The following is a 10538-nucleotide window of genomic DNA, read 5'->3' on the forward strand; positions in this document are numbered from 1 at the left end:
CCGGGCTGTCTGAGAACCTGTCATGAAAAACACTAACACATCATGAATCCAGTCCCAGCTGCACACATGCAAAGGCTTAGCTATGTATGGACATGTGCATATATATATATAAATATGGTTGTGTCTGTGCATATCAATGCATCTTGATGTTACGAAATGCTCAGTTATGCTTGCTATAAAGCTGTCATGCTCCATGGATCATTGCTAACAGATCTCCAGGTATTCTTCTCATGTGCTTGGGTTACTGTGCTTCACTACTGTAAGGGATTTCCGGCAAGACGAATTGCAAATAGAAGTGCGCATGCGCATAGGAACGTCCAGAGAAGAGTGGTCGGTTGTGCGCATGTGCGCGGACACGTACGCACACATGCACACGCACAGCGACGGGCTATTTAAAGAGTGTCCCTGCCCATGTTAGTTGCTGACTGGTCTTCAGCTCCCCCGTATCCTGCTTGTTCCTGTGTGATTCCTTTGTTGCTGATCCAGCTTGTTCCTGACCCGACTCTGATTGCTCTCCTGATTGATACTGGTTCCTGACTTCGGCCCTGCTCCTGACCTTTGCTTTCCTTCAGATTCTGTATCGTGCTGCCCGGCTGTTGATGACCCTGGCTAACCCTATGACACTGCTCCTGTCTCTTATCCTCACTACCTGCCTTGCTCTGGTGCACGCCTGGCAATCTACAAGACCTGCTCTGCTTGTTACTACTGTGCCTGAATCAGAAGATCATCAGTCTTCCAGAGTCATCATCTGCAAGAGCTGAAAACAACAACTACTGGCGCTCTTGTCCCCGTGGTCCCTAGACTCCCTCTGTTCCAACTCCAGTGGGGTCAGGGCTAGTGACACAAGTGAGGCCGACCTCGTCATTTCAGTCTCCCATCAGGTACGTGGCAGTACCAGTCAGCCAATGATGGAGTCTGAAAGGGAGGCCTCTGCATTGGGGGACATTTATCGATCAGTAACTGCCTTGTTTTACTTGGTGCAAGATTTGCAAAGAAATCTTGAGCATCTGGAGAGTCAACTACTACCCGAGTCTAATGACCCCACAGCCACAGACCTCTCTGCAGTCTCAGATGCAACTACTCAAACAGAGTACAGTATGATTCTTGGAACTCCTCCTCTACCAGAACCCCGGGTGCCTACGCCTGAATTTTTCACGGCAGACAGCAGGAACTTCCAAACTTTTTGCAACTCCCGTGAGCTATATTTTTCCCTGCTTCCAAGAACCTTTACATCACCAAACACCAAAGTGGGGTTCGATATCTCACTCCTTAAGAATGAACCCCAATCCACCTTCTTGAGCAACACGATCCTGCTCTAACTTCGGCGGACTCTTTTTTCACAGCAATGGCACAACTCTATGCCGATCCTTTCCTGCGTCAGACTGCTGAAACTATGCATAGCAAGCTACAGCAAGGCCAAAGGCCTATTGAGGAATATGTTGCCAATTTCCACATATGGAGTTCTGACACTCAATGGAATGAGTCTGCTCTCCGCTACCAGTTCCATCTTGGCCTTTCTGACACCCTTAAAGATGAGCTTGCCCGAGTGGGGGTACCTACCCGGCTAGAGAACCTGATAGACTTGGCTACCCCCATTGATCGTCAGATCCGGGAGAGACAGGGTGAGAAGACTAACGGGGAGATCTTGATATGTTCAGAAATGGGGACCCCTGTGCCCTCTACGACTGTTGTCCCATCAGAGTTACTTATCAATAAAGGAGAACATCTTAATTCTTCTCGAAGGAGCTTTTGGAGACCACCGTTGTCCTCTGCAGAACGTCAGAACAGTTCAACCTCTGTCTCTACTGTGGTGGCGCAGGTCACTATGTATTGACGTGTCCAGTAAGACCTCATAGGCCCTCTCCTAGCTGGTTCTATATGATGCATCCCCAAGGAGCAAGCCGAACGCACCTCTCCTTCCACCTTCAATTACCACTGGCCGAAAGGACAATTACGGTCCCGGACATTTATAGACTCTGGTGCCTGTAGTTGTTTCATGGATGCAAAATAAGATTCCTCTCCATACTAAGGCACAAAGACTTTCGGTCCATCTAGCTGATGGCACCAGTATCAGTTCTGGTCCTGTGACAAAAGAGACCATGCCAATTTTATGCCACACCTCCTCGGGACACCAGGAATTTCTTCTTGTCTGGATATTATTACTTCTCCAATATTTCCGGTGATTCTCGGCATGCCCTGGCTAAAAGCACACAACCCATCCATCAATTGGTTGTCTGGAGAGATCCTTTTCCCTTCTGAATACTGTTTGAATCACTGCATTCCTAAAGAACCAAGTGCAGCAACTCCTCTTCTCAGTATCCATCCTGATCCCGAGACAATGAAACTCGTTCCTGTTGTTTACAATGATTATCTGGATGTATTTAACAAGAAGAGTGCCAATACTCTTCCTCCACATTGCTCCTATGATTGTCCTATTGAGCTTCTGCCCGGCGCCGAAATTCCTTTTGGGCGAATTTACCCTCTATCCGAAGTAGAATTAGAGGTCCTCCAGGGTTATATTGATGAGAGCTTGGAAAAAAGGTTTATCCGGCCCTCTACATCACCAGCAGGAGCTGGCATTTTCTTTGTTGAGAAGAAGGATCACAACCTCAGACCTTGAGTGGACTATCGTGATCTGAATAAGATAACTGTCAAAAATTGCTATCCCCTTCCTCTAATTCCAGAATTATTCCAAAGGCTACGAGGGTATGTATCTTTTCAAAACTGTATCTGAGGGGTGCTTACAATCTAGTTAGAATTTGCGAAGGAGACGAATGGAAGACGGCCTTTCGAACACGCTTTGGGCATTTTGAATACCTGGTGATGCCTTTCGGTCTCTGTAATGCCCCAGCAACCTTTCAACATTTTGTAAACGATATATTTCGGGACTTTCTGGATCTATTTATTATCATTTACTTGGATGACATCCTAGTTTTTCCTAGTTCAATTGAAAGACATCGGGATCATGTAAAAAAGACTCTATGCAAAGGCTGAAAAATATGAGTTCGAGAGGCAGACTATTCAGTTCCTCAGACTTGTGATCATCCCCGAGGGCATTGCTATGGACCCCCAAAAGGTGTCTTCTGTATTAGAATGGCCCGTTCCAAGAGACAGAAAAGCAGTACAACGTTTTGTAGGATTTGCAAACATTTACAGAAAATTCATTAAAAACTTTTCTGGGATCATAGCACCAGTAACACAGCTAACCAGGCAACATGCTACCTTCAGGTGGACTTCTGAGGCCCAAACAGCCTTTGAACAATTAAAGACCTTGTTCACCTCTGCACCTATCCTGAACCACCCAGATCCTGCTTTAGCCTTTGTCCTTGAAGTAGACACTTCTGAAAATGCTGTGGGAGCCATTTTGTCACAACAACAGGGACTCAAATCCTTTCTGCACCCTGTTGCATTCTTCTCCAGAAAGCTAAATGCCTGTGAAAGGAATTATGATGTGGGAGACAGAGAGCTGTTAGCCATCAAGGCAGCACTTGAGGAATGGCGCTACTTACTGGAGGGAGCTTCCCATCCTATCCTCATTTTCACGGACCACAAGAATCTTGAGTATTTGAGAACGGCGAAACGTCTAAAGCCACGACAAGCAAGATAGGCACTATTCTTTTCCCGCTTTGTCTTTCATTTGACATACCGTCCAGGATCAAAGAACGGTAAGCCTGAAGCACTCTCCCATATGTTTCATGATCCAATTGTACAGTCTGAACCTGACACGATTCTGCCAGCCAAGAACTTTTTACTTCTGCAGACAGATCTTGTAACACAAATAAGAGAAGTGGTGGTCAATCATCCACCCCCCATAGAGATGCATCTTCAGCTAAGAGACGGACTGTATCTTCATAAGGAACAAATTTTTGTGCCAGAACAACTCAGGACTCTTATCCTCAAAAGGTGTCATGATCACCCCTTAGTGGGTCACTTTGGGATCCACAAGATCTCAAATTTGCTCTCCCATTCCTTCTGCTCGTCAAATTCAATGAAAGATTGCCAGAACTATGTTAGATCTTGTTCAGTTTGTCTTTGAAATACGTCTGACAAAGCCAAGACCTGGGGCCTGTTGGAATCTTTGCCCATACCTGAAAAACTATGGAATATGATCTCTATGGATTTTATTGTGGAACTTCCCCCATCGGAGGGATTCACCACTATTTTTGTAGTGGTTGACCGCCTATCAAAGATGGCTCACTTCATTCCCTTGAAAGGGACTCCTTCTGCCACTGAAACTGCTTCTGCCTTCATCAAAGAAATAGTAAGATTGCATGGCGTTCCTATCAATATTGTGTCCGATCGAGAAGTACAGTTTACATCCAAGTTCTGGAAAGCTCTGTGTGAGGCATTAGAGATCGAATTGCGCTTCTCCTCGGCATACCATCCACAAACAAATGTACAAACGGAGAGAACAAACCAAACTCTGGAACAATATCTCCGATGCTTCTCATCTTATTCACAGGATGACTGGGTATCTCTCTTTCCGTTAGCATAGTTCGCATACAATAACTCCATTCACTCTGCTACCAAACAGTCCCCTTTTTACTCCAACTATGGATATCACCCCTCCTTCCTTCTGGAAATACCAGTGGAACCTGCTGTCCCGGCTGTACAAGAAAGAATGGATTTCCTCAGGAGGAACGGTCAAATATTGCAAAAAACTATTTCAGAAGCTCAAGCGAGTAACAAAAAATTTTTTGACAGAAGGAGAAGGGGCAACTTAAATCTGAAACAAGGAGATAAAGTCTGGTTATCCACGGCAAATCTAAAATTGAATTGTCCTTCAAGAAAGCTTGGTCCAAGGTACCTGGGACCATTTACTATTAATAGAAAAGTTAACCCTGTAGCTTTCGAGTTAAAACTACCTACAAATATGAAGATTCACCCGGTGTTCCTGCTAAAACCACATATTCCAAATGGATATCCCAATCGAGATCTGGAGACTCCTGCTCCACTGCTGATTGAGGGAAATGAAGAATACGAGGTGGAGGCTATCCTGGATTGTAGAAAGAAGGGCGGACAGACCCAGTTTCTCATTAAATTGAAAGGCTACGGTCCAGAGGATAATTCCTGGGAGCCGTCCACTAATGTCCATGCCCCATGGTTAGTTCAAGCCTACCTCCATCTTCACCCTGAAAAACGAGCCCTAGTGGGCATCCGGAGGTTGCCCCTAAGGGGGGGCAATGTAAGGGATTTCCAGCAAGACGAATTGCCCATGTTAGTTGCTGACTGGTCTACAGCTCCCCCGTGTCCTGCTTATTCCTGTGTGATTCCTTTGTTGCTGACCCGGCTTCTTCCTGACCCGACTCTGATTGCTCTCCTGATTGATACTGGTTCCTGACTTCGACTCTGCTCCTGACCTTGGCTTTCCTTCAGATTCTGTATCGTGCTGCCCGACTGTTGATGACCCTTATATCATGAGCCATCTCACATTTTTGAATGTTGCGAACAGAAAGGAGAATTCTTGTAGCAACTGTCTACTTTGCTGATAGCTGGATTATCCTTTGATATGTCATGAAGTATAGTGCTCTTCAAGGAACGTTAGCTAGTGATGTCCAGGAAACCTTATAGAAATAGTTATTGCTACTAGCTCTATAGTTAACACAAAGCTGAATTTTGGGCACTCACTTTGTAGCATTCAGTTAATTCCTGTGCATCCATTTCCTCTATAGGGGCAATATTTTTCTTAAATTTGCCCTTGCTGCTCAAGAAAATCATTAATTTATTGCTGGATAATTTAGCTATGAAAGCTGAATTTCCAATCACAAGTGACCTCACAACTGCATAGTTGGTTTCTGAAGCCATTACTGGTGTCACCTCCCCCCCTTGTGTAGGCTGTACTCTTGGCATGGGTTCTTATGAGTTATTCCTCCCCAACAACAATGTAAATTGCACATTATGCAGCCCAGGAAATCACATATCTACAACTTTAGAGAGGAGTAAGCCATTTTACATTCTGGAAGTTTAGCCTTAACCATAGTATTCTACTTTCTTATAGGAAATGTATAAAGGTTTTGTGCTTAAATTCTTTTTATACGGTCAGGACTAAAAAAGTTAAATATAATAACAAAATGAAAACAATTGTTTGAATGCTCCTTTTGAACCAGCAGGTAAAGCTTAAAGTATAACTAAAGGCAAACAGAGTGGAGAGGAATTAAAACACGTATTTTATGTGTCCTGTTAACCATTATCATCAAAAGTGAAAGTAAAAGAAAACCCCAAATTTTGGGCTGTCCCCAGAAAAGTAATAGAGGGGGCATTTTCCAATTGGGACACTAGTTCTGTTTGCCAGGGATTTCTATACTTTGCAGAGATTTTCTATCACTTGGCTATGGGACAGAAAGTGAAGATAAATCTCCCCAATGGAACACAGATGGCAAAAAATAAGCTGACAGGGTTATGACCCTTGCCTACTCTATCCAAAATAATAAAAAAAAGTTTTACCTATAGCTCTGCTTTAACCACTTCCTGCCTTGCCTATAGTAAAATGACGGCCGGGCGGGACTCCATCGATCCGGGAGGGCGTCATATGACGACCTTTCTGTATCGTGCCTTGCTCGTACCCAAAGGATCATACTGTGGCGAGATCTGTCACCGGCTGTGTACCACAGACACAGCCGATGACAGATCTGTGTGCCAACCCTGTTGCCAGTACCATGTAACCTGCTGTGACCAATCACAGCAGATCACATGACAGTTGTAAACAATGGATGGCTTACTTTCATGACATCCATTGTATACATGGATGGCTGTGAATGGTTATAGTGATCACATGCACAGGCTGGGCCAATCACAGCCCATCTGTGTCATGTAATTAGCTGTGGCCAATCACAGCTAATCACAAAAAACAAATCTGAATTAATCGATTTCATTCAGTTAAATGCTTGCTTATAGCAAAGAAATTCTTTGCTATAAGCAATTGAATTATGTAAAATTCTCCCTCTTTCCTCCCACCCCTCATTCCCCTCAGCCACTTCCTACTGTACCATTACCCCCTCCCTCCTAGATTGTAAGCTCGAAAGAGTAGGGCCCTCTTACCCCTCGTACGTTGTTTGTTATTGTACTGTGCCATGTATTGTCCCCCCCCCCCTATTGTACAGCGCTGAGCAAACCCTTTGGCGCTATATAAACTCGATGTAATAATAATAATAATAATGTAAAAAAAAAAATACTGATCACTTCCCCAAAGTAGTACAATGTTACTATGGTAACATTATATTACTTTGGTCATAGTGTAATATAAAAAAAAATCTTACAAAAGAGAAAAAGTGCAATAAACAAAAATTAAAAAACAATTATGACATTTTTTTTTTGTTCGTACTATTACCAGTCAGTGTCCCTGATCACTGCCACACCAGTTATATGATGACAGTGTACTGTACTGGTGACAGTATGTAAAAAAAAAATTGTGAGAATAATTGTTTTAATTTCTTTATTTTCCAACACATTATGACAAAAAAATTACAACTTCAAAAAACTTGCAATGCCTCTTATGAAATACATCAGATTGTCTACTTTGCAAAAAGGGGTCATTTGGGGGATATCTGTACTGTTCTGACATTTTTGGGCCTCAAGAAATTAGATTGACTGTCAGTATTAAGGAATTATCAATTTTAAGATATATCCCATAGTTTATGAACTCTATAACTTTCCTACAGACTAAATAATAAATACTGATTTGGGTTATTTTCACCAAAGGAATGTAGCAGAATACATCTTGGTCTAAATTTATGAAGAACAATTATTTATTTGCAAACTTTTATAACAGAACAAAAATGTTGGTCTTTTTTTTGTTATTTTAGCAAAAAATAAAAACCCCAGTGGTGATTAAATACCCCCAAAAGAAAGCTCTAGTTGTGTGAACAAAATGCTAAAAATTTAGTTTTGGTATAGTGTTGCATGACTGTGCAATTGCCATTCAAAGTGTGAGAGCGCTGAAACCTGAAAATTGGCCTGGGCAGGAAGGGGGTAAAAGTGCCCGGTATTTAAGTGGTTAACCACTTGCCTACAGGTCACTTTCACCTCCTCCCTGCCTAGGGCCCTGGACAATTTTCAGCTTTCAGTGCTGTAGCACTTTGAATTTCAATTGCACGGTCATGCAATACTGTACTCATACAAACTTTTTATTAATTTATTTTACACAAATAGAGCTTTCTTTTGATGTTATTTAATCACCACTGAGTGTTTTATTTTTTGCACTATAAATGAAAAAATACAGAAAATTTTGAAAAAAAAAGTTTTTCTTTCTTTCTATTTTAAAAGTTTGTAAACAGGTAATTTTTCCTCCTTTGCTGATGAGGTAGCACTTACGGGCACTGATAGATGGCAATGATGGATACTGATAGGTGGCACTGACTGGCAGCACTGACAGACACAGACTGGCAGCACTGCTTGGCATTGATGGGCATTGTTGAGCACTGATGGACAGCACTGCTGGGTACTGATGGACAGCACTGTTGAGCACTGATGGGCAGCACTGTTGGATACTGATTGGCAGCACTGCTGGGCACTAATGGATAGCACTGTTGGGCACTGATGGGAACTTTTGGGGCTGCACTGATAACCAGGGCACTAATAATCAGTGCCCTGATTATCAGTGTAGATTTCTGCTTTAACAGTTGCCGGTTATTGGCAGTACTTTTGTCACGCTGTGACAGCGTGAGGAAAGTACTGCCGATAACCGGCAAGTGTATTTACATGGTGATCAGCTATGATTGGACACAGCTGATCATGTGGCAGAAGGCCGATGTGCTGGGCCCTTTACTGAGTCATGTGATCAGTCATGTCCAAAGGACACAGTGATCACAGACAGCACCCGATGCACGCCGCTGGGGGCACGTTCTGAGAGGACATCATATGACGCCCTCCCAGAACTGGACAACCGCGCTGTAGCCGTCATTCAGCTATAGCGCAGTCAAGAAGAGGTTAATCTGTATATTTAACCTGTGTAAGAGAACACAGATTAATAGGAAGATGTCAGTTATGACAAAACATGAGCAAACATGTAGGGGAAGCCAAGCATCATGATGTCACATACCTAGATGGATTCGGACGTGCCTCTATGCAATTCCAAAAGGTAATTTTTATACAGAGCTGTTTATCAATTTCTAAGTGAATGTTTGTAATCTATTTTTAATAAAGATTTTTATTGATTTTATTGATTTCACACTGTGAATGTTTTCTTTTATTTTTGATGTACTTGCGATGTTTGGAGATTATCGATGCTCAGGAGAGGTGACTTTAGTTTGGCTTTGCAATCCGTGAATTCTCTCCATGTTGAGGGTAGAGGTAGGGTACAAGGTAGGGTACAACATTCTTTAAATATATTAATAGTATGATGAAGGGAAGTTGGTTACAAATGAAAAGGAGAAGGCAACTGCACTAAATACATTCTTCTCCTCAGTTGTTACTAAGGAAAGAAGAGGTATAGAATGTATCATTAGTAACACGTCACAGAATGTACCCTTGTGGCTAACAGAAGACGGTGTCCAAAAAAGTCTTGATAAGCTTAACAGAAATAAATCACCAGGTACCAGATGGCTTACACTCAAGAGTCCTCAAAGAACTCAGTCAGATTATAGCCACATTGCTAATCCTAGTTTTTATGGACAGCATGCTGAAAGGAATGGTAGTAGCTGATTGGTGAAGGGCCAACATGGTACCAATATTTAAAAAAGGGCAGAGATATTTCAGGAAACTATAGGCCAGTCAGTCTAACATCGATAGTATGTAAACTATTGGAGGAGATAATAAGGGATCCAAGATTTCGCTGATTAAAACAGTATCAGTAGTAGTATTCAGCATGGCTTTACAAAAGGTCATTCTTCCCAAACCAATTGCTAACATTCTATGAGGATGCGAGCTGCCATCTAGATAAAGGAAGGCCTGTAGATGTGGTGTACCTAGATTTTGCAAAAGCATTCGATACAGTCCCCCATACACACTTAATTAAGTAACTGAGGTCTGTATGCATGGACCACAGGGTTTGTACATGGATAGAAAATTGGTTACAGGGCTGCGTCCAAAGGTGTAATTGACGATACACAATTTATATTGTATTTGCACTACACATTTATGTATTACTTGTATAGTTTTGGATTTTCCTTTTTGATGATTGTATTGTATTCTTATAGGGTAGCGCTGCACTTGTTTACACCTTCTATTTAGACTATGGTGGGTATCCCATAGTATGCAATCAGCTTTTTCTACAAATCCACAATTGAGGTTATACACATCTTTTTAATACTAATTATTTAACCTGTGAACAATGAAGAGAGCTGAAATCATGGTCTGTCGGTGACTTTTGGGAACTGGATCTAAAGACCTCCATAACGGAGAATCTACTTGGCAAATAATGACTAAAGTAAACAAGTTGAAGTCACTGAAGCCCTACTTGGGCAAATAGACTGGCATAAATATACAGCTGTAATAAAATCTGGCTGCCTGTGTATTTGTGCTGATGAGATTATCTACAATTTTTCATATAAATAAACAGTCAAATAATTCTCTGTGCTATGAAATGCCTTTATTTTGCAGTT

Source organism: Staurois parvus, unplaced genomic scaffold (assembly GCF_062004578.1).
Source record: "Staurois parvus isolate SC_StPar_1 unplaced genomic scaffold, SC_StPar_1.0 ptg000029l, whole genome shotgun sequence".
NCBI lineage: Eukaryota > Metazoa > Chordata > Amphibia > Anura > Ranidae > Staurois > Staurois parvus.